Below are 22066 nucleotides of genomic sequence, written 5' to 3'. Positions count from 1 at the left end.
TGTAGGAAAGTCAAGGCACAAACACAACATTAAATATACAATACATGCCAGCAGCAGATTCAAAACAGAATGCAGGTTTCTTGATAACTATTCCTGTGATATTTAGGGTAAAAACAAGACCAAACAACTCACGAGCATGCATCTGGTTAGAGATCAGACTAGACAATTCATAGCTGGCATAAATCAGTATCCTTGAAATGAGCAACACCAGTACATCCTGCAGATCCCTCATTTGGATTTTACTGCTTTTAGGGGCAGTACTGGAAGGATGACACACAAGCTGACATCTCTGGCTAAGGATCTGACTAATATGTGTGTTTAAGTAGTAAAGAAACAGGGGAGAGGAAAAGAGTCAGTGAATACAAAAGCTATGGTAATACAGACTGCTAGGAAGAGCATATTTTAGTGAATTTGAGATGAACACATAGCGTCACTCTCACATTAGCCTGGGTCATTGGAAAGAAGCCACACAACCCTTAGACCTTAGCATCCAATACTGCGTCTCTGCCACTCATTTTTATTTTGTTTACAATTCAATTTTTTTTTTTTATTCTCCAGCTCATTCCATCTTTTGAAGTCTTTGTTACTATGGAAACAATTACAGCATTGGTCTACACATAGCCTAGTGATACCTCAGAGTGGGGGGAAAAAAAAGAAAGAGTTTTGGGCAAAAATTACTTAGATTTGAAATCATAAAACATTATGGGACAGTTTATTGCCTCCCCTTTAGCTCCCCAATTCACTGCTGATAAAATCAGAAAGGTCAGTTTACCTGGTTTAAATAGGTGTTTTTGCCTGAAGTGAATGAGGGGAGTACTTGCACAAATACTTATACCCAAACACAGAAAATAGCAGTTGTGCCACCTCAGCAGCTGGGCATGGCAGAGCCTTCTGCTGGAGAAGGACCTTCATGGACTTTGATGCATGCTACTATATATGCTACACACTAGCAAATTAAATCTACCCTGGACTATGCTTTGGGATTCACACCAAGAAGCAAGGATTGGCTCAGGTCCATACTTTAAAATTTTCTTAACCTTCAGAATAAGGTAGCTAGATACAGATACTTATTCAGGGCGGTGTCCCGGCTATTTGACCTCCAAAAACAATGCACTGGACCTTTTTGGAGAAATATCAGTTGACCCAGGCCGAAATCATACCAGGGCCATTCTAACAGTTCAACTAAAGAGCGGATTGTACCTTGGAACACAGCATTGTTTATCTTTTTTTAGTATAGACATAGCCATAGGGCACAGCTATCCTGACAAGTATCCTGAAGGAGGGTCAAGGAGCACATTTAAGAAGGAATTGTCGGCACCACTTTAGTGCTAGCTCACTTACCTGCTCTGTCCTGAATTGCCCCAGCCACCTCCCTCCAAAACTAACCCACTTCAGAAAGAGCTACCTTTAAATTCTGCAGATGTGACCCAGTCAATGCACATGATTTGGGGGGCAGGGATTAATCCATGGCCCTCCTTCCTTCAGTGAAGTAGATACAGCCATGCCTTTGATATCACAGGAGCCATCAGAACCATCATAGAACCATTTGGGCTGGAAGGGACCTTTAGAGGTCATCTAGTCCCACCTCCCTGCGGTGAGCAGGGACATCTCCAACTAGATAAGGTTTCTCAGAGCCCCATCCAGCCTGACCTTGAATGCCTCCAGGGATGGGGCTTCCACCACCTCTCTGGGCAACCTGTGCCAGTGCTTCACTACCCCCATTGTAAAAATTTTTTTCCTTATGTCAAGTCTAAAAACTGTGTATACCAGTACTTAGCTCTTTCCCATGGCACACAAAACCAGCTGCTTAGATCCTGAAGAACAGCAACCATCAAAACACCTGCCCACAGACAGAAATTCAAACCCATTCCCTAAATGAGCCCCAGGTGCACCCTTGGGAGCCCCAGGCTTAAAGAGGAAATTGGAAAAGTACTTGCAAGAGAAACTGGTCTTGCCCAGTAGCAGCGAGATCCTGCTGCAGCTACTGAGAACAAAATAAGCTCAGTAGATGAAACCCTATGGTAATATTGCAGTACATCTACTATATAATTGTTTTACTTCAGTTAGAATATATTACTAGATGTTAGATGGCTATCAAATCAGATTCTTTTGAGAACAGAAAAGACAGCGTTTATTCACTGCCAGTTGTTTATTTCAGACAGTTTTTTAGATATGCAGTCTGTACTTTTTTTTATTTGTCATACATGGAACGATGCTTAGGAACACAAATGTATTGAATGTCGTTTCCCCTCCATCCTAGTGCTTTTTCCCCAGTATAATTTCTCATGGTCCAGCACTAAAACAAATTTTTTTTCAAAGATGCCTTTCTGCACAGAAACACTTCCTTATTGCATTTCAGGTCTGTCTGTCCAGGGGCAATGGATTTTAAGGTATATTTATTACCTCCCACCATCTATGCCACTTTTCTTAAAGTTTTTCTTCACTGTTACTAATTTCTAGCCAGGAAGAAATCCCCTGAGCTTTCCTGCAGTACTGTAATATACTCTTATTAACTAGTGATACTTTTTTCTTGCAGGAAAAAAACTGACTTATTAAATCCCCTTTGACTTCACTGTGAACTTGGACTGGACTAGAAATATAGATACAAGTGTGAGATGCTGCTAAAATCTGGAAACACTACAGAAGTCAATTCCTCTGTGACTTTGAGATCTAAGTGAAATTCTCCATCAGAATGCAGCAACTCTTGGTTTAATTGTTTATATTTGGTGTTTGACTGTCCAAATACAGATAGTGGGCAGGAGCAATTCCAGCATGCCTCTTGAAAACACAAACATGCACTGAAGGAAATGAGAGCATGTTGCATAAATCCTTTTTTTTTTGTGGTAAGAGAGGGAGGAACAACTCTGGCAACAAGTTTAAGGGATCGGAGCTTGAGATATGAGCTGAACTCCTCACTGCTGCTCATAAGGCGCCATTCATAGTGCTCTACAGAGGCTGTGTTTTATGATCCTCCATCACAGCCCCTGGTAGAGTTATTGCCATACGTATCAACCGTGGAGCCACATACGCTTTCCTCATTGAGCAGCCACCGCAACAAATTCTTGCTCTGGAAGTAGTTCTAATAGAAACCGATCCTTCTTATTGACAGTGGGGTATCAGTGTCAGCACTTTAAAGGGAACGTAACTCAGAAAGACCTAGAAAGCTCCACCAGTCCCAGCAAAGTCTGTTCTGGTAGGGGAGCTGAGCATCTTTCAATGTCAGCTTCATACTTAAACTTTATGTGATTAGATTCCATATAAAATTAGATGATCCTGATTTCATTTCACAGAGAATGAAAATGTAACAATTATGAAAAAAGTCAAATTTGCACATTTACATATTTCATGTAATCAGGAGAAGCGGAGGCATATACTGAAGCAGTGAGTGGTATCACAGACGGTGTATGACTTCTATTATTCTTGCGTGACTTTTCAGTACATTTTCTCTAAATTAAGTTAAAAGTCATTAAATGAGTTCAATGAACTTCACACATAGGAAACACAGGTTTCTGCATGGAAACAATGCTCATCTTTTTAGGTAACACTTTGGATATAGGGGAAGCCCTCTAACAGCATCTCTCCCATCCCCATAGACTACAGCAGGTGCCAGGATGAGCATATTAGGTTAGATACCTGGCTTTTACTTGGCTAAAATTGAGATGAATCTCACTTAAGAGGACTGTCTCAGAAGGCATCAAAAATTTTAGGTTCAATTAGGAGCCCAAGATTGGCAGGCAAGACCTGAGCAATAAGGACACTCTGAAAGACTAAGTGGTTTTAAAAGCTGGAAAAAAACCCTTCTTGAAAAGCAACCTGATTTAGAAACTAAGTTATTGTACAAAAATAAACAGAAAGCTCACTCCAGCCTTCCTACTAAATTACATTTTCTGGACACACATGCTGACAGGAGCAAGTTTGAAATCTAAGAACAAGGGGAAGCATGGAAAATAGGGCTGAAAGGGTCCTTGAGAGGACATCTAATTCATCTCTTGCTTCAGAAAAGGATCACATCCTGTCTTAAACTTACGTCGTGCTTGTTGGAAACTGGTTCTGCTCTTAACACCTTCAGTATTGAAATTCCCATAGCCTCCCTAGGCAAACTATCCCCGTGCTTCACTCGTTATCTTGAATGCTAGGAAGATTTTCATACTGTCAAATCTGAACCTTGCTTACTGAAATTTACTTCTTGTCTCTTTGATCGTCTGAATACTGTACTCTTTTCTCTTTTGCAACATCCTTGTACGTGTTTAAGGAGTGCTGTCACAAGTTTCTTTAATCATGCCTCCTTTGGAAGAAGCAATCCTAGTTCTGTCAATCAGTTCTTGATTGTCAGACTAGAAAACAGGGCTCTCCTCTTGGAGCTCTCTGGTATATGTTGCAGTTTGCTGCAAATACATGTTCTTCCAATTAAGGGAATTTCATCTGAACTAAATTGCTATTCAAATAACCTATTAAGATTATTTTGTGCTATCAACTCTGAAGTATTCACCACTGATTAAAGTGACCTTTTCCATGAAGAGAAATGGAAATGCAGAGTGCTTCAAAGTCAATGAAACAATAATAGGTCTCATTCATCTCTTACTTTGTCTGGCTTGAAATTCCAGTAACTCAGAAATACCAAGAAAGAAAACAGCTCAGCATGATCACATGGGGACATGGCTAAAAGATGAAGGCGGCTAAAGCTCACAGGATGACACAGTCACTTTGCTGACCAGATATAAACATTTGTCAACTCTTATTTGAAAATTTTAACAACTATATAAAATGGCAGTGTTACACAAATCTGCAATGCTCTATTAAATTGTGAAAACAGAAATGATAATAACAGATTTTCAAAAGCCAGAGGGAAGTGGTTTTCTATTTCTAATTGTTAATGAAGAGAAAACATCTGAAACAATTCTGCCATCTCTGCTGACTTGGTTCATGCAGCCTAAGAGCAGGAGGAAAAGTAACTATATCTTTAGTTTAATTGCCTCCAGTATAAACAAAAGAAAAAGATGAAATTAGCTAATCGATTCAGATATATGACAAGAAAAAAAAAGTAATTTATTGAATCCATCTGAAACAGGAAAATAATTAGTGAAGCACAGGTTTTAAAATAAGAAAGGGACATACCACCACACTTTAATGGAAAGAACGGATTTCAAAACTCATATAACCAAAGTTCAAAACATTGTGCTGAGTCCTAGAAACTGGAAAAAATGAAATCCATAAAATATGTCCAGTCTCGTTGAAAAAGAAGTAGAGTCATGAGTGATTCACCTTTTTCTCATGAATCAAATCACAGGAGCTGTACAGACTTGAGTAAAGCATTAAATAAATATTCTAAGTAAATTTAGTAGCAATGAGATACTAATTTCCCCTAAGCAAGCAAGCAATAGGAGAAAGTATATCTGATTTCCCTGGGATCCGTAATAAGCTGTCCAAGTTCAATTTGTTTATCATTTAATGAATCGCTGCATTTCCAAAATTAATTAAAGCAATTACACCTAATTAATATGCATAACAGGCTTATTTGACTGTAAAAACTTGATACATATATCCAACAGAAAACTCACTGTAGTAAATAAAATTCCATAGTCATCAATTGTATTTTCTCCAAGTCTAGAACACATTTCAGTTTTGTATCTAGAAGACAAATACTTTCCTCTTTTTCCCATAAGATATATTGAGATTTCAGAAATTCTTCTGGTTCACTTTCCACCTATTGAGGGATCAAGTGCTAGGCCTTGCTTTAGAAAGCTATCTTCCTCTTCCAGACTGAGACCATCTCCTTAAATATCTCAATTAAACTGACAAGTTCTCAGAAGAAAAAGTTTCTTATCCTACAAATTAAGATCTACATATGAAAAAAAGCAAGATTTTTAGAGAAATCCCTGTCAATACTCTCTCTACCAGGTGGAGACTCCAGACCCCCATTCTACAATTGCAATCTCTCAGATGCACCATTTTGAGGTCCCATAGAGGTCTGCGTCAAGAAGGAAGTTTCTTACTTAAATGCAGGATCAGGACTCCAGCCATTAGGAACAAAATGAGAGTAAGTTATACATTTCAACCAAATTTTTGATTAGCTTTGCAAAGCTTTGGATTTTTAGCAATGAAGATTTCCTTATATTAAGTTTGACCAGAAACACAAATGCCTCACACAGAACAACAGGTAAGTTGTTTGGAAGGGACCTCTGGTGACTACCGAGTCCAGCCTCCTGCTGTAAGCGGGACTACTGCCAACACCCAACCAGGTCAGCTGCGGCTTTTCCTAGCCAAGCCATGAAAACCTGCAAGGATGAAGATTTCACTACATCCGAGTAACAGGTTCCTACATCGTGCCAAACTCCTCATAGAAAACTTTTCCAAATATCCAGACTGAACTTGCCAAGCTTTAATTTGCAGCTATTGCCTCATGCTACACCATCTTACACTGCTGTTCATTTTTGAGCTCCCCATCAGCAGTTGTGACTGCTATGAGACTGCTCCTTACCCTCCCTTTTTGCCAGACTACACCAGCCCAGCTCCCTCTCTCATTCTCTCCTCAGTGCTTTTATCCTGGCAGTTCTCTGCTGGATCCGCTCCAGTTTCTCAGCAGCTATCCTGAAATGGGGAGCATCACAAGACGACACAGTAAATCCTGGGCTGACCTTGCCGTCACTGAGAAGGTAGGGTTGATAATTAACTCATCAGTTCCTTGTCTGTACTCATAAGCGGGGATTTCTTTTTCAACCCAAGCATGTTAGTTGGACTTTATAACAGTCATCATCTGGACAAAAAAAGACACTGAATTGCCAGTGTCTTTGTGACCCATATGGAGTTAATGCAACAGGAGGATAAAGTGTATTACACCTCTGATATGTTGATATACTTACACACACTGATTACCTTATGATGCTATTGTAAAGCTACATAATCCCCTCCCAGAGCATGAACATCAAGACAAGATGAGCCCCCTGAAGCCTGATCCTGCGGTCCTGATTTAGTTTTCAGGCTTCCAGTTGAGACATTGTCATTAGCTAGCACGGATAAAAAAATTTAAATGTACTTGCTTAAAATGTATTCAGTACAAGAAAGAGTAGAGACCTTGAAATGTCATAGATTCCAGATGAACTTTTCCCTAATTCCCACCTTTTCCTTTAATGTGTGCTGAGGTAGGTCCAGGCGTACAGCCTGCACATGAGCAGCTTTCCAATGCTACTCAGAGAGGGTGTCCTGGTTAAATGTCTCCCATTTATTGTCCTGTCCTTGTCCCACAAGTCATTAAAGTGGAAAAAAAAAATTTCTCATAATCCTGCTATTCTGGAAAAAAGTGATTTCATATTCTTAGCAAGAAAATATTTCAAATATTGACCTGTGCTTTTTTCTGCCCGTAAGGATAATGTAAAGCTTCTTAATCACGTTCTGTGTGTTTGAACCCAAGCTTTCCAAATAAATGAAACCTGTGGATAGCTACTATGTTATTCCTTAATAAGCAGCAAAAGACCAGGATCAAACAAAGGGCCTATATTGATAAAAATTGGCTAACGCCTGTATAAGGAATCAAGCTTTTTAAAAAGCAGTAGGCTACAACATTTTGAAGAACTGTTCCAAACGGCTACAATTTTTTAATTCTCGTTATCAATTTCACTTTGGAAGAATGCAAATTTCCTTCAACTATTTTGGTGAAAGATAAAACCAAAATATTTGTGTGAAAAAAATATTTAGAATAGGAAAGTAACCTACACTGCTTACCTTGCAAAGAAAACAAAGCAGTAGCTTTAACATTTTCCAGTGAAAATAGCTTTGAGTTTTCTATCAGCACTAACGAGAAATTAAGTAAGAATTTATAAAATTCTTTTTAAAATATTCAACAAGTTAGTGAAGCAGGACCAGTAGAGAGGTCAACTTTACTTTTCTTTGGAATAATGGAATTATAGGACATTGGGAGAAAAAAATTCTGGGAACCTGGAATATTTCTCAGTGTGGTGTTTATTTTCCTGACACCAGAAGTGTTGCATATAATTAGACTAGATAATAAAAGTATGCTGTAAAGAGCATTTCAAATACTTATGTAGCATTTCCATTTGGGAAAACATTTCATAGATGTGGCAAGCAGTCTAAAGTACTTCTTTTTATCTAGGAGTTTTTAGGAAAATATCGACGCTTGTTAACAGTGGACTGTGTTATTGATTGTTGAACATTCCACTACTCGGAAAGGATTCCTCACTCCTGCCACAGAACCTAAATCCAGGTGCTGGAAAAAGGACACAGCAGGTAACGCATCAAGCTGATAGAGACCCTGAAATTATCCCCAGGTTGTAATAAAGGCCAGAGGCAAGACAAAACTACTCCCTTGAAATGGGATTCTGTAACTTTTTTCAGGACAGCAATGCCAGACGGTGCATAGCATTGGTTGAAGAAGGACCTAGTTCTAACAGAGCATAAGACAAGTAGCTCAACACAAGCTCAAAAGCAGAGCAGCAGCTAATATGTGGGCATGGAAATACACCCTAAAACCCGAGGCCATGTCTGAGGCTTTGCTCCTGGCCTGAATAGACAAAGCTGGAGTGAACAGCAGGGTTTATAATTTCCACAGGACTTAATTGGATATATCAGTGTATCCTGGAGTAGGGCATACTGCCCCACGTTCCCTGCCCGAGGGGCAAAACACAAAACTGCACAGACAGCGTTCCTCCCCATGCCCTACCTCGTCAACATCTGCTGTGCTGCTGCAGGTATTTTATATGTCATTGATCAAGAAATTAATCAGGAGCCAAGTTTGACCACAGAAAAGAGTTCTACAGAATCACAGAACTGAGTGTCAGAGTGTTTTACTTCCTTCCAACAATTAACTGGTTAATAAATAGAGACGCTTGAACTGAAAACAAAAATTAACATTTGTCAAGACAAACAAATAACTAAAGCAAAACATTTCATTTTAAATTAATGACAGCACCGTCCTGGGTGGTAGTCAGAAGCAGTGGAAAGCTGGCTTTCCAGTAAATAAAAAGCTCAGGAAGGAATTTAATGAAAAAGAGAGACTAAATGAATATTACCCCATGAGAACAGCTGAAGATTTGAAGACTAATGCTCTTAGCAAGTGATGCCAGAGCATTCCAGCTGCGTGCAGAGAGAACAGATTGTTGCAAGGCAAATTAATGCCATATAGAGTTGAGTTGCTAGTATTGAAAAATGATGAGTCATTAATGATTTTCAGGTAAAAATAAAATACACAAAAGTATGAGTGATAGCAGGAAAAAACCAAGCAACTTAGAGGGCTTTTTTACTGAAGGAGAAAATTAAAAAATGCAGGTGAACAATACTTGAATCACAGTGAGTGTGTGAATACGTGTATTTTAATGGGGGAGAACATGACAGGTCTGGTAGAAGATGAAGATAATTAGAGCAACTGAGTATGACAAGCCCTATTGTGTTAGGTGGGCATAAGGAGAAGGAGAAACCTCAAGAACCGTATGTACAAACATTCATTTGCTAACCTCAGCCATGTCACATGATGGCTACTAATCCCAGTCTCAAATTAATCACTACACTTCACACTCAGCTACTACAGCTGTCTATAAATAATAGTCCTTCAAATTCCATTAATTATGGACTTGACGTGGTGGTAAAATCCAAGCTAGACAGAAGCTAGTGTATTGCATGACAAATGCCAAAAAAACACGTTACAAAAATAATTAAAAATTCATGGTTTTTATCTGCTGGAAAACAGAGAAGTGTTCAGTTCAAGTGTTCTAAAACCAAACTTAGTTTTCAGTTTTTCATGAAAAACATGGAGTATTTCAGAACAAAGGGGCATTCCACAGAAAGTTCTGTTTAAAGAGGCTATTTTCAGTGAAGGCAATTCTCACACAAAAAGACTTACTCGTATGCAAAATATATCCTTAGAAATATTTATACATGGTTTTGAAAAGACAAGGATAAGTAAGCAAGAGAGATTAAAAAGACTTCTAATATCAAATATTGTCACCCTGCATAGGTAACTCAAAATTTTTGACCAGTAGATTCTTAACCTTTTTTGGTAAGCTAAGCAGCTCGAGCTCATGGGCTCCTTCATGGTTACACAAGCAAGAAATCATTCTTACAGCTTCTTTATTTAATCCTTTCCATTTTTTTCTGTAAGCTTTCAATTGTAGAAGCACAAGGGCCAGTTCCATGCAGTCAGGAGCAAGTGGCCTGTTTAATGTTAAAGCTCACATCCACTGCAGGGAAGTACAAGGACTGACATTAACCAACCTCCAAGGTGAAAATACTTAATCTCAATTAACAGAACTCCCATTTCTCCAAGTTCATAAAAGCATTTATCTTTGCCAATGTATAAGTTTTTAATACTACTTGATAGTTTTTAAGATTTCTTTCCTTTTTGATGGCCTGGACCTTAGAATTAGGAAACCTACAAAAGCAAGAGTTTATTTGATGTTCAAGCCCTCTCAAATAGTCCTGGTTGGGGATTACAAACAAAAGGGGGGGGAGCAAAAAGACCCCCTCGCCTTCTGACACTGAGGAAAACAGAAACAGCACTGGAGGAACAGCCTGCAAAGCTGCTCAGGCCCTGGGAGATGAGACCCTTTCCAGAACGAGGTACCATCAGTCTGCTGGTTGTGCCGAGAGATAGCACAGGAGAGAATAAAAAAGCAGAAGGCAGGCTGTCTTGTGGCTACGAGTTCAAAAAGCTAGCTCTAAGGGAACAAAAGCCCTACCATACATCTTTCTCAAAAATGGGGTGGAGAAAAGGTGTGTAGAAATTAACGAGTGGAAAAGTAGCATAAAAAGTTAAGAAAAGAAAGCGGTATTTCCCCATGTGGCAAATCTCTCGCACTGGTCTGGTTTTACTTTATTCTACCATATTGGATGGGATATGCATGACTACCTGGTTTTTAGTGTTCATCTGACTAAATGTAACTAGCAAAGCCGCACAGAAACCAAAAGGGAAATGCATTACCCTCTTGCCACATACTGCAGAAAATATTAGAATACAAGTTTGACTGACTGAAATCCCAGGGTTAGAACAAAAAGGGTATTTCCATGAAATGTCAGGAGATTCTCCAAAGGCCTGCACATCCATAAAGGATTCAGATTGCATTAAATTCTACTTGGGAGCTGGGCTCCCAGCTGTCCTTTGGATTTGAAATCTCCCATGTGATCACAAGGCTCTATTCAAATATGTGTATACATATTTACTTCACAATCTAAGTCCAAAGATACTCAGACTAACTCCCAAAGGAGCTCTGCAGCACATAAATTCATGAGCACACTCTGATCTTTAGAAAAAGAACCACAACGGACTGGAGCTTCCACCATTATGTGCAGGAGCAGATCCCCGCACCGCCAAACTGTTAGTGTGAGAGAAGATGGAAAGTATACACTTAGAGAACACTGAAGAAAAAAGTGTCTGCTGAGATGCAAGCTGTAATTCAACTCCTGAAAAGTTATTCTCAGGTGAAAATACACATCTTATAAGCTCCAGAACTGCCAAGTAAGTGTGATTTACTCAAAGACGCAGATTTTCCTTTAGCGCCTCAGTAAGATTATCTTTTAGAAATTTCTGTGGTGACAACTGGACTTTAACCAGCCAATTAAAATTGCAATGATCCATTTGTATTACTGGCTTATAGATTTTTAAAGAGGGAAAAACACTTGTTTCAGACATACCCCTGTAGACCACTGTCCAGCACTGGCAAACATGCACAGACACCACTCCATCCTTTTATTCCTGGAGCAGCAAGATCACGCAGGTGGCCTTGGCCACTGCCACCAGGCACCCTGCAAGGGAGCATCTCTTTGCATGACAGCATCTTGCAAAGAAAGTCATCTACATAAAGGGTAAGGCCTTGTTTTCCCTCAGGAGCTTCCCAAAGATCAATATTTCATTTACCATAACTATGAAAACTGCAGACTGGAGAAAGCAGCAGAGAAACACAACAAAGGTGAAGAGGAGGGATCCCTCCCCATTGCCCTGAAACTCCCAAAGAGAAGGAAAAGCAAAGCTATTCTGGGACTGAGCAGAGCAGAAGAGGCAGGTCTCCAAGTTACAAGAGCTGCAGAATGCAAAGGGCTCCGAGCTTAAACACCATTGCAAGGAAAGATTCTGCTCCCAGCAGACACTGCTGGTCCATAAAGGTTTTAAATACAAAATCTTGCCGAGAGCTCCTGGACCGAGCAGCCAGGCTGTACGGTAAAAAGTTCTTAACAGCCACAGACGCGTTATCTGTCCCTGCAAGCATGAAACACCCGTGGGGTCATACTCTAGAGACAGCTTGAAACTCGGTCTCTTCATTTTTACCTCTTTAAGCAGAAGGTGATATGCTGGAAATTTACCCAAGTACATTTTTTAGACATTTCAAAATAAATGAAAATAAATATGTGTTGCAGAACATCTCTGATCTGCAATGTCACCGCAAACAGAGGAGATATGTGAAGTAGTCTGGGTCAGGCTACTCCTGGAGTCAGACTGTATTTCTGCCCAACATAATGATTTCATTTCATTTCACAAATGCTCCTTCAGAGCAGATTGGATTTTGACTTGCTGTAAGTGATTGCATACAAAAGTGCATATCGGTATCTCCTAGTAATATCCCACAGATCCATTGTGCAGTAATAAGTATGCCCAGATCAGGACTTGACATCAAGAGACAACGCTGGAAAATACTTTCCCCTTCCTCTATATGTCTATGTTGTTTCTCTTTGTGAAGAGAACTAACGTGAGCATTGGGGTTTTGGGAGATACCGGTCATGCTGTTAAGAAAAGTTTATAGTAATCACAGATGGGAAGTTTTACTTCTGCACAAATCTCCTTTTTGTCTCTCTGCCCGCACTGTCATTGCGTTTAATGTTTCAGTTGTAAGTACACGCAAAATTATTCTGTAAGAAACAACAACAACACAAGCAGTTTGATACGAATCCAGCTGAAACATTTTCACAGGAACAGTTGCAGAGATTTACAAATTAATAAATGAGGAGCTGGCAACCAGGAACAAGCAACTAATTCTCATTTCGTTCCACCTTCAAGTCCTCCTAGAGTAAGACCCATGGAGGAACAGCAGATTGCCTAGAGGGGCAAACCAACTATTTCTCATCTTCGACCTTTCTTTATTACCAGGTAGTTTGTTCAACATTAACTCTTTACTGTTTGCCAGCACTGGAAAGAGCAGACTCTGTGGGACAAAATGAGCAATTTGAATCCTTTTTGTGTTACACAGAGATTTTGAGGGAGAAAGGAAGAAGGATTTGCCACACTAATATTTGTATGCACAACATTGAAAAAATAGACATCTTTTTCCTCTGCTAGGAATCTACCTCCAAGAGACCAAGGAAGAGGGGAGGACTACACATTTCAATAGTGCAGTCTTGCATTCTTCATCACACTCCATTAAAAATTAAGACAAGGAATTAGCAGTTTCTTAACAAAATCATCAGGCTATGGCCATCCGTTACTAGGGCCATAAGGAATTTATATTCAAGTAGAAGTTCCTTTTTATATTTTATATTTTTATGGCCATTAAAGGATCAGTTTGGTAAAAACAAGGCAAAAAATGTTGGTCCTGAACTCCAGCAATGCCAGCCATCTCACTATTTCAAAGCAAAACTTTCAAAAGTATTAATCTTTATAAGAAGATGAAGTTTTCTAAGGGAAAACTTGGGGAGAGCTTTGCCAAAAAGATGTCTGAAGTGATTTTCAGGAAGGGGGGGTGGGAAGAACAGGAAAGGAACAGCTTAATGTTTCTAACCTTTCCGTAAGTATATAGTAGAAAGGGCTCTCCGGGTGAGTCACTGTGTGGGTGATTGGCAGAGTGCTGCTGAAAGAACAGCGGGGGCGGAGGGAGATTACGCGGACTCATTGATGACTACTTGCACAAAGAGGAATTACTACCCAGCACCCGCTCTCTCAGCGGTACTACTGTCTTTCTGGAAAGTTACACAAAGGCCAGCTCTACACTACAAGCTTCTACTCCTTAAATTTGTCTGCCATCAGGGTACACTGGGCAAATGTCACACAGAATTTTGACTGATGGGGTAAATTTTTGAGTTTATGCGAGTCAAAAACACTTTCACATCATACCCCTTTGCCCCAGTCTCCCATATTCTGTGCAATATCCATCAGTAGAAACTTTCTAGCAAAATATAGCTACTGTCCATATTACAGCCACATTTCTAGTGACAATTTTGAAATACATTGCTTTCCAGTGATAAAGCACCTTGTTCACTCTTCTTTTAAAACTCCAGTGCATACTGGAAATACTTCCCTTTTTGCAAACCTCTGCTCTCCGTTAAGGTTTCCGTAATTCTTTTTTGTCCCTGCAGATGAGAAAATCCAGGACTCATTTTTGGACAAAGTCCCAGTAAATTAACATAGGTCAATTTGCTTGTTCTTTTCGTCTTTCCTCTTCAGTCCCAGACAACTGTTTGGCAACTTGATTTGGACCCAGCAGTCACTTCTTATGGAGAGTAAAAGATATTTTCCAAGTTACCAGTGTTGGTAAACGTTAGCAAAAATGGGAATTACAGTACTCCACTATGTAGCTGTGAGAAGGTGTTCCTCAGTGTATGTTACAAAAAGCACGTCATTAATTCCCAAGATATGGGATTATCAGAACTTAAACCACAGATATTTTCTTATTTTGTGGATACAACACACATTCTAATTATTTTCAGGGTAAAATAGGGACTGCCGGATTTATCTCTATGTACCCTAAGCTCAAAGCAAAATATAGACCTAAATATATTAGAGCATTATTTCTAAAACCATGAAAGGCTCTTCCTTCTCACCACACTTTGTTCTTGGTGAATTTACTCATGGCTCATAGAAGAGGAGAATCATGAAACTAACAGAAAATTAAATATGCCACTAACTGTAGGTACTCAGGCAAAATAGATACGTAACAAAGCAGCAACCTCTGGCAACCACATTTATTTCTGGAAATATTGCTATCCAGCAGTAGTCCTCTAGTTCTCATGGCTCAGCTACTTCCTTGGAGTTTACAGCTTCCTGCCATGGGAGGAGGTCCCAAGCACCATGCCAAAGGCTGGTCAGGAGAGCAGGTCACATGAAATGACAGCTCCTTCCTGCGCGATGATGGAAGTTAAGGGAAGCTGAAGCAGTTCTCACAGAGATGCCAAAAACTATCTGGGTGAAAATCTTGGTGAAAGTCATTAGAAGTTTCGAGCTTTAGGAAAATTCTTACTGAAGATCTAACAAATATCAAAACAAAGTTTCTAGAAAATTAGAACAGCATCTGCAGCAAGCCAATGAAAGAATAAAGATAAATGTCATTTCAGAGTCTGTGGGATACGTAAAGTTGTTCTTGGTGCCAAAATCTCCGAGCTGCTCTGAATCTGCCACTAAAAGTCCCTGCCCAGTTCTCTCCAGACTCCACCACCTTCACCCACAAAGTCTTAAATCCCTCCACATTTCCTCGAATCCCTTCGGTCTTCCTAGAAGCACTTTGAAATCCTCCTCAAGGCAGTTTTGAGGAGCTGTATTGGGACATACACGCAAATGACCCAGACAGCAGTACAAATGGTACAAGGCTATGAGTGAATGCAGTACAAACTTGGGGGGAAAAAAAGCCACCAAACACGTTTCATGTTAGAGAGAAGAGTTCTCCCATGCACATATCTGTAAAAAGGCAATAAAGACATGGGCTTAGTGAACATGGTGGTATCGGATATACGGTTGGAGTTGATGATCTTTGAGGTCTCTTCCAGCCATAATGATTCTATGATTCTATGAATAAGGAATGGAGAGCTGGGCCCTGCATTATATCATTAGCATTGTTCAACAATAAAGGTAATTTAATTCTTAAACAGCCAAGTTTAATCCCACAATTTAATCTACTAAAGAACTAATATCATTACTATGAAAGCTTCATTTCCAGTTAATAGACTCTTTTTTCCAATTAACTTGTACCATCTCATGTAAATATACAGGCTTCCTATCTTCCTCATGTCTCTATGTTTATGACTCTCTAAATGCCTCTCTATGTCTTTAATCACATCTTTCACCTCTGTTGCCAATTGAGTTTATTTTAGGAAACAGCAAAAACTTTGGGTCTCATATGCCTAACAGTGCATAGAAGAAGGGAAGGAGAGGAAAGAGGATTGGGAGAAAGAAGAGAGAGAGAGGTAAAACACAAAAAGATGAAAGACAACGGAAACATCCCATTAGAAAGCACCAAAACATTGTTTTCATTGTTTTTACAATTTAATTGACTAATATTAGGAAAGTTATTGGGAAAGAAAGATAATGAAAATTTTCAAAAGAAAAGGCCATTTCCAGTAAGTTCAGGAAACTTTAAACATCTCTAACAATAACCATCAATTTAACTTTCTAAGGTGACTCAAGGAAAGAGAAAGTAATCTTAGAGTAGTTTAAATCATACCTTAACATGGTCACAGCATCAAACATGGCATGTATGCTGACAAGTGGTTACTTCTTTCTAATAATTTTCTGTCATTATTAAGCTAAGGAATATTTAGTTTTAGCTACAGGATATAAAAGTTCTCTCATATGTGTTTGGTTACTCCAAGTTTAAAGATATCACCTGAGCATTTAAAGTTGTTCCCATCGTCTCTTAGGATTTTTTGTACAATATCAATGTATCACTCAACTGTGCATTTTTGTATTTTTCAGTATTTACATGTCCTCAATTTGAGGAAAAAGCACACAATAAAAACACAGACTAATAGCATTCAGATCATTACTCACACATCAAACCAGTACAATCCATTCTGTGGCATGCTACTGTCAAAATTGAATCACATAAGTAAATTATTTTAACCCCTCTTTCCAAGACCAGGAGGGGAGAATTACAGCTTAGTAAACAAATTATTCCTAAGAGAAAACTAAAGAAGGAGAAGCTGTTATCAATCACAGGATGACTATAAGCCACTAATTGGATTTACTATGGAAAGAGACAGATATGATCCTTGATGTAACTGGAAAGGTATTTCCAGCTGAAAGAGAGAAAGATTAGCCAACATCCTGAGACATCTGGCATATCGAGTGTAATTTGGGCCATTCATATTGAAGAAAAAAAAAAAATGTAGCAGAGAAGGGTAAGCAGAAATTCAGAAGTGACATGACTGTCTTGCAAGAGGAGACTGGAAATGCTTGATTTCACCACCGAGGAACTCAGGTGAAATATTATTGCTTACTCTGTATGTCTGTGAAATTACCAGATAAAAGATAACAGGCAGAATTACCAGTCAGGTGCATAAACGGGTAGTAAATTGCATTTAGGAAGTAATTATCAATGACTGACTTTCAGACTAGTGGGTTACATCAAGAGGATTCCGGTCTGCTCTAGGCCCAAGGCTTGTCAGGTTTACGTCGATGGTTTGGAGAGAATGAGCAAGAAGCGCTCATTTAATCTGCAAATTCAGTAAGTTAGAAGGGTGGCAAGCATATTGCAGAAGAGGAAGAAAATTCAAAACTATCTTGAAAATGGAATAATTGGTCTGGGATAAGAGGACTGTAATTCAGTAAGGTAAATACAAATCTCTACATATAGATAGGGATAATCAGCAATTTAAGCACCATATAGGGAATGGCTGGCATTGATATTGCAGTAAGGAACTAAGACATCATTGCCAATCACAAACTAAACACGAGACTAAAATTCGTTTAAACAGTCCATATACAAATGTAGCAGGAGTATTGTCTGTGAAATGAAGCAGTGTTCCTTTATCAGTAAGGCCTCAGTTGGCATACAGTTAACATAATTAAGGAGGGATATAGTCCAATTAAAGGGAGCCTGAAAGACACTAAAGAGAATTTTCAGACATCCAGAAAAAATATCCTATAAGGAACAGTTGAAGAATTCAGGTTATTTAGTTTAGAGAAGGGACAATTTAGGATATTCCTCAATATTTGAGATGTAGCTCTACTCAGAAAAGGATAAATATTTTTCCACATTCATTGAAGGTGGAGAAAGAAGTAGGGAATTTAAGAAGCAAATAAAAAGGAGACTTAGCATAGCTATTGAAAAAAAGGCCTAGCAGTGGATAAAGAATAATGGAGATAGTCAGTGAAAGAGTTTATGGTCACTGATTCTCTATTGCTGGACCATGAATTTGGGAGTCATCTCTCAAGAACAACATAGATAATATTCCCACCTCCAGGAATGGAGATGAACCCCCAAGTCCTTCCCCGCTGCATTCACCCAGTCCTCTCAGCAGCCTGCGGCTCTGCACCCTTCAGCATTGACTCACCACTGACCAAAGTCAGTCGTTGTGAAGTAGAAATACATGAAAAACTTAACGCATAGGTTTGGGAAAGGTGTGTATTAATTCTGTAAATTGCTAACAGGTAGAGAGGAAAGATTTCCTTTTGACTCTTGAACACCATCCTTGTTATATTGGGCTTTTCCCTCATCTTCTGACACCCCAACCTCCACCAGAGCCCTGGACAAAACAGCCCCTCTTGAGATCTCAGAGCCCAGGAGCACTGCTCCCCTAAGCCTTAGTGCTTGCAGCCGCCCCCATTCCTGTGCCACTGATTCCCCAGGTGACAGCACATGAACCTAACCGCCCAGCACCGTTGGGAACAATTCTGTAAGCGCTGGCAGGGTGCAGCAATGCAGGAAACACTTTTCCAAAATAGTGCGGCTGGCTGGCATTCCCCTGAAGTCACAGTGCCCGAGTATGCTCCTAGCTGTGACCAGCCTTCCTTTCAAGGTCTTCACTGTGGCTGCGGGGACAAAAGATGATTCAGCCAGCAATAGGTTTTTTGTTTGTTTTTGTTTGTTTTTTTCCTCTAGTTCTCACCGTGATGGCTGGTCTAGCAGAGCAGGGTCTTTTGATCACTGGCAAAACAGTTCTGTCGTCACCCTGGGGAAGCAGAATCCTCTCCTACAGCGATAAACCTGGCTATTAGAAAGGATTTGAACAACCGTTTTGATTTTCCTGTCCTCCTGCTAGAAACTCCCTTTCAATCTATCTCATTTGCACATAATCCTTCATAAAAACACCCATGCAGTGCCGTGCCTCACAGTCATCCAAACAATATTGATGTTCCCCAGTTCTCTGCACACTCATTTTCTGATGTGATTGTGCCAGCCACCGTGGAGCCAAAGGCAGTTAATAGTGAGGATCAGAAGCAGCAAATTAGAAGCATTTTCCAGCTTCTTGTAATGAATATTTTATTTCTTCAACACCTTTGGTTTCAACATGCAGGGACAAAATCCCCAGCTGGGAAAAACAGTGGTAGTGTATTGTCCTCAGAGGAACAACAGTGATTCATATCAACTGAGGACCAGGCAGAATTTGACAGGACACTTTAAGAGAGAGTCAAATTATAGTAAGTCTGCAGAATGAACACTAAACCTAAACTGTTTAACAAGCTAATTACAACAGTACCGGAGATTTCTTTCACTACCAATCCAGTCAACTGCTGTCCAGCCTAGATGGGCCATCTCCTGTCAGAGCCTGTGCTGGGACAGCAGCTCAGGCGGGAAGCAATGGGTTAGCACTACCCCAGTGTAGAAGAAATCAGAAAAATAATAAGGGCATCCTACAGGTCCCATCCTTCTTTCCCCAGGCGTCTGTCAACAAATGTCATTGCAGCTCTGCTAGTAAGGATAGACCCAGTGGTGTCTCATAGCCCCTTTTGCATCCCCTATTGTTTCAGCCACAAGTGCTGAAAGAGCTTCTTTAGGATGCTTGATTATGTCCAACACTCTAAGAATTTCCATGTGACCCATAATGCATAGGAGGTGTAAGGCAGAGACTCAGTTTAGAAGACAGTTCCCTGCCATGAAGCAGTTAAATGATCGGTTAAATCTCTGATCACCTCAAGATCATCAGAAAGGCTGATACATCACGTATGCCTTTTTCCTATGACTTCAGGATGCTGATTATTTTGCTACATGGCTTATAATTATTTGCAAAAGTATCTCATCTCCAAACTGAGCACTCACAAATTGCAGTTTCGTGGTTAATAGCAGCCACCTTCCAGAGCACACAAGATTACATTGACAAACCCTCCATTGAGATGCGCTCTTCGTCACTGTCGGATCTACCTTGAACTGCATTTACAAACCAGACTGTCATGCCAACCACTGCTAAGACAGTTTTCTCCTGAATATGAACGTTCCACCTATCTGGGTGAATTATGTTTTGTCTGAAGCAGCAGCATGCAATTGTTAGCAAATATTTTAGGAGCTCGCAGCCTTCCAGTTGAACTCCCAGTGTTTGAAATCCCTGACAGTAGCCTGGGGAAACACTTGCGTGGCTAATATCTGAACTTTTTTTTATCAGATAACTAAGTATTTCAGAATGAATTCATCAAACCCCCCCTGCAAGTTTAATAGCAATATAATCAGGTTAGTGAAATGTATCAATCTGCTTATAGCTGGGGTGAAAGTGAACTGCACTTGACTGACATACCACACAAAAGAAGCGAATAGAAATAGGAAATGGCAGGCACTGACACAGGAAGTACTTTTAAGCTGCACTGAATGAGAGCAAAGCCTGTTGACATACCTACGTGGAAACCTCAGTAAGAATTCAAGGCTTCTTAGGTAATTCACAGCTATCGGTATGTGCTTTTAAGGAGAGGCTCCGCTCAGATTTGGGACTCAAGGAAATCACTGCTGTCGCCAGCAGAGAAGTCCCTTTTCCAGCCACTGTCAGCACCTTGGAATTGAATTGGTTGCTCCCCAGTGGGCAAAGAGTTTATTTCTCAGACTTTTGATCAAATTTCATGGTATCCATTGGAATTAATTTCTGGATGTCAGTAGCACATTCAGGTATCCATCAGCTTCCACCTCTGTGGGAAATTAAGGCAGACTGAACTGCCTTCTCACTCCCTCAGCTAGCCATCAAGACCTCACCTCCAGCTCCCTTCAGGTAGTACCTTCTTCCCACATTACACACAGGTCACACCCATTTGCTCTACAGGTCCACACCGCTAAGGCAGCTCTGTCCGTCCAGGAACTGGTAAGCATTACTCAAAGGAAAAGCGAAAACCCCAACATTTCACTGCCCCGTGTGTTTTCCTGTGATGTATAGCAAGGTAGGCACCTGGCCAGTTGGGAAAGAGAGACCCGCCTCTTCGCAGAACCATTAGATGATCCAGGAAGAAAAACCTCACTTAAAGCACTAAATACTCCACGTGAGGTCACCATCTATGCACAGTAACTGCACGGCCCAGCTAAAGAGTAACCCGAGCCAGAAAGCACCAGCAATGAGAAGCAATAGAGAGTTTGAATTCACTGACTATTCAGCTGGCGTCCTGCAAGGTCAAGGACCCTGCTCCATACCAAGTGCTAACACGCAAAAGTCACAGCACGAGCACACCCTTAGCAGCTCTTGCTCTGTGACTCCATACAGCCAAAAAACGCTGCTGCACCCAACAGACCATCTAGCTTGTTCCTTCACCCTAAACCAGAAGAAATTCTATTTTATTCCTAACAGATGCTTATACAACTTATTCTTAAAAATTCCCAGTGAAGGAGAGTCTTTTCAGGTAAACTACTCCTGAGATTTACCATTAGAGGATTTTAATAACTACTGAACCTGAGGTCAGTTGGCTGAGACTTCTGCACCTCCATTACGATGAAAAATTTCCAAGTATTTTTATCTTCAGCTTAAACAGAAAGTTGGGGGAAAAAATTAAATGCCTCACCTTAGATTCATGCTTCTTTTTTCACCAGTTACTCTATGGCATTTTCCCCTTTCACATCCACATACCATAAACAGTACTTTAGGGGTTATCTGCCACTGGAATCAAAAGTAGAGGTGGGTACAATTTTTAATTAATATATTTAGACATTAGAAAGTTATCTTTATTGCCACTCCCTACCGTTGCCATGGTTTCCAAACACACCACAGTATTATTAATGTTCAGTTTAACACTTCTAATGAGTACCTGCTGTTCCCTGTTGGTCAGTGTTTTCTGGATTTATTTTTTTTCCCCCCATAACAAAACATTAGTTGAACCACAGATTGCAATTAACATTAATAACTATTAAAGCGGCTGCCCACCTTTTCCCCTTCATCTGACATTTAATTTTATTTTCAAGAAAAATCCGTTAATGCTAGTTAAGAATCAAAACAATCCCTCAACCCACGGTTCTCAGTA

This window comes from Cariama cristata, unplaced genomic scaffold, assembly GCF_000690535.1.
Source record: "Cariama cristata isolate BGI_N322 unplaced genomic scaffold, ASM69053v1 scaffold4984, whole genome shotgun sequence".
Taxonomy (NCBI): Eukaryota; Metazoa; Chordata; class Aves; order Cariamiformes; family Cariamidae; genus Cariama; species Cariama cristata.
The sequence above is the reverse complement of the archived record's forward strand: the minus strand, read 5'-3'. Positions refer to the sequence as shown.